This window comes from Hylaeus anthracinus, unplaced genomic scaffold, assembly GCF_026225885.1.
Source record: "Hylaeus anthracinus isolate JK02 unplaced genomic scaffold, UHH_iyHylAnth1.0_haploid 3, whole genome shotgun sequence".
Taxonomy (NCBI): domain Eukaryota; kingdom Metazoa; phylum Arthropoda; class Insecta; order Hymenoptera; family Colletidae; genus Hylaeus; species Hylaeus anthracinus.
In genome coordinates this window covers 8,507,583-8,510,945 of record NW_026535284.1, presented here as the reverse complement: position 1 = coordinate 8,510,945, position 3,363 = coordinate 8,507,583, and the positions used below count along the sequence as shown (strand labels likewise).

Genomic DNA, 3,363 nt, shown 5'->3' with positions numbered 1-3,363 from the left:
AGACGCCTGATCAGGTTTGTAATCACCCGCATGCACATGCTATCGTTTAACTTCGCTGCTTTATTGATAAACAGAGTTAAATAATGTCGTTACGTATACAGAAACTACTCGTTGAGTCTACGTGTTTGCAAATAATAGATTAAGGAATATCGGTATTTCCAACATTCTTCTCGTTCCGTTTAATATGTAAATGGTTTGCTAATTTATGTGGGACTCTTCACCGATTTACCGATGCGTATTAAGCATTGTATTTGTCTGGCGTGATGTTTCAGCAAACACGAAGCTACTGGGCTTATTACAAAATTGTGAAACCTACTTTTCTAGCGCTTTAAATATATATTCCTGCCATCGAGCACGATCTAAACCCGAACTGCGTGGCTGATACGTCACATTCAGGAGGACAAACACTTAACGATGTGTGCTTTCAAGTCCAGACCATAATTTGAAACAATCGTGGCACAACAGCCAATGCACGAATACAATATACGCAGGTATTCGTATCGTACATATTATTAATTTTCGTTTAAAATAGTAGCAACAAATTAGGCATTAATTTGTTTGCTGCACTTAGATGTTTTCTACATTGAAACGAATCATTATTTTTCAATTTGCAAGACTCGTAAGAAAAATTTACTAAATTAAAACGCATCGAAATTAATTATGACGATTACTTCGTTTTCAATGTGCGACGTATACAGATTATATATTTTTATTCAATGAAGTAAGCATGTTCTTTGTTTGTTTCATTAACAAACTTACTCTTTAAGTTGCAGATATGCGAAATTCTCGCGTGGGTCACCTGGAGGAGAATTTCCGTACCTGGGAACTCCCGTTAGATGAGGTCAGTCACTTTGCCGTAAACCGAACGCATGTACTCGGTCAATCAAATATAGCGAGCGTCCTCGGTTAGTGATAAGATCGATTCAGTGACACAATCGTTAATATCGATGCGTATCGATTCACCGAGCATTCTATCGAGTTGCCTATAACACGTATCGGAATAAGTTGGCACTGATGTTGAATGATGATAACATTTATTGCACATATTGTTGTGAATAATACGAATAACTTTTAATTTTGCTTATTTAGATAATCGGTAGGTTTACTTACTTTTCATACAATTTTGCGCAATGCTGCTGAGAAAGTTGCAAAGTTCAAAAAATAGAGGATTCGAAGGGGACGAATTCAACGACACGTGGTTCAAGATCATACAAGGCCAATCAAGATCAATCGAGGTCAACGATGGTTAACCAAAGTCAGTGCATGGCTAATCAGAGCAGATCAAGGTCAATCGGGGTCATTCAAGGTCATTCAAAATCGTACAACGTCAATTGTGAACGTATTAGTTTGGAACAGGTTCATTTTAACATTTCAGAAAATTTTTTATTCTTTCAAATTTTTATATAAAGTGTTGAAAAATGTTACACGTAATTGTTCAATGTTTAAAATGAAATCTATTTGGTAGTAAATAAAGCATCTTATAAATGCTTTAGAAGACTGTGTATTAACGTAAATAAATATTGGAAAACAGTTTTCCGCAAACTCTTTGCCATTTTCTTCGTCGTTAATGCGATTGTTTATCTGGCATACATTTAAGTTCATAGAATATATCGTGTACATTTGAATCTCACCGTGAACGTGTGCACGCACTATCTCGAAATATTCGACGCAATTACTGATAAATTGATACGATTCGATACGATCAGCGGGTGACAAACTTTCAGGAAAGCAATCTATCGGTTACAAAATTATAGCGGTAGAAATCACGATTGCGAAACAGCATGTATCGACTTTTCGAAATTTCAAACATCTTCAGCTGTTTCAACAGTCATTAAACACGTATCGTGTAAACTAACGAGAGAGGTTAGGCTGTGGGAATTATAATTAGTCCACGAAAGTCGTTCCTTTATAATTTATCCATAAATAGTTTTTATTACCATAAATTTATAACACTTTCAATAACTCTACAATAAACTTTTATTTTAAACATTTCGTTTTATTCTATATTTTGTTTACATTTTATAAGTTTTTCTTGATAACAACTGGCCGTTTCAGTTGTTAGCATTCTTAACCTTTAATGAATGAATTTACAATCCGCAAAAGGAAAGAAATCTGGAACATATCAATACGCTACATCAATCGTTCTCTTTTTTTCACTGCATAGAAACAAGAATATAGTAAGAAAAATATAAAACCTTTTTTTATACTCATGCATGAACTTACTTTTTGAAAAATTTCGGCACATTTATCCTTAGTGTCAATTTTATCTATATCATTGGATGCAAACACCACTGATATTACCATAATGATAATAAAAATCACCGAAATCCAACTTACGATATTTGCCGACATAATGTTTCTCTGAAATCTCAAGAAAATAATATTATAAGCTCACGAGATAAAGTTTAAATCGAGGAATTTGGAATTTTATCGAATTTCATTATTTTGATTATAAACATTTTTCAACTCTCTCATAAAAAAATAGTAATACGATAATTCTACCATGCTGACGAATAAACATCAACAACGTCGATCGTTGTTACGTGTCGTAGTCAAGTAGGTACATACTCCAAAACTCGAATTTTCGAACCAAAACATCCCATTCCACATGTTAGTTTTATGTTTTCGAACAAACTTATCTACTTTTCGGTTGGACCAAAATTACACAGCAATTTATATGGAATAGCACAATATAAACGATGCTCTTTCAAAACGAGATAAAATTGAATTATTTGTATCAATAATTTCTAAGCACTCGTATAGAAATTCAGTATTTTCCAGGTAAAATAAAATTAATAATTAATATTATTGTCAATTTTTTATAAAGTTTAAATCGGCATGATATATCTTAAGTAGAGGACAATATTCAAAGTAGTGCTGTTTGTTTATTAAAAATATCTTATCAAAAGATGTTGCCAACGTGAACTGATAAATGATCAAAATTCCTTTCTTGTATTTATAGAGCAGATAACACACGTGTCATACTATCATTGGTTAAAGTTATGCACAACCCACTAAGCTTGCATTCAAAGTTTACGCAACTGATACATTTTTCTGACGTTTAATGATGGAATTAAAATAGAGATAAGAAGATAAAAGTAAAAATAGCAATTTTATTACAACAAATGAGTCATAGCTAACAAAAGCTAACAAAAGATAACAGTAAAAATTACTATTGTATGTGGAAAAAATAAACCATATCCGTTCTATGTCAATTATTGATGTTTGATATTGTTGAATAAATAACAAATGCCTAAATCCATGAATATTGCTTTTAATTTTAATTCGTTGTACTATACACAAATAAGTGATAGTAAACTGGTAAAAACGTGGATAAGGAAAATCATAACGCTGAACGAAATA

At 32.3% G+C, this 3,363-nt stretch overlaps 1 long non-coding RNA gene across 1 annotated transcript; it reads left to right on the top strand.

The window, feature by feature from the left end:
- Positions 1-1,890, top strand: LOC128893943 (uncharacterized). The gene is made up of 3 exons (XR_008461432.1): positions 1-491; positions 774-841; positions 1,090-1,890. It is a non-coding gene; the product is annotated as an uncharacterized LOC128893943 (long non-coding RNA).
- Positions 1,891-3,363: the final 1,473 nt, after the last annotated feature.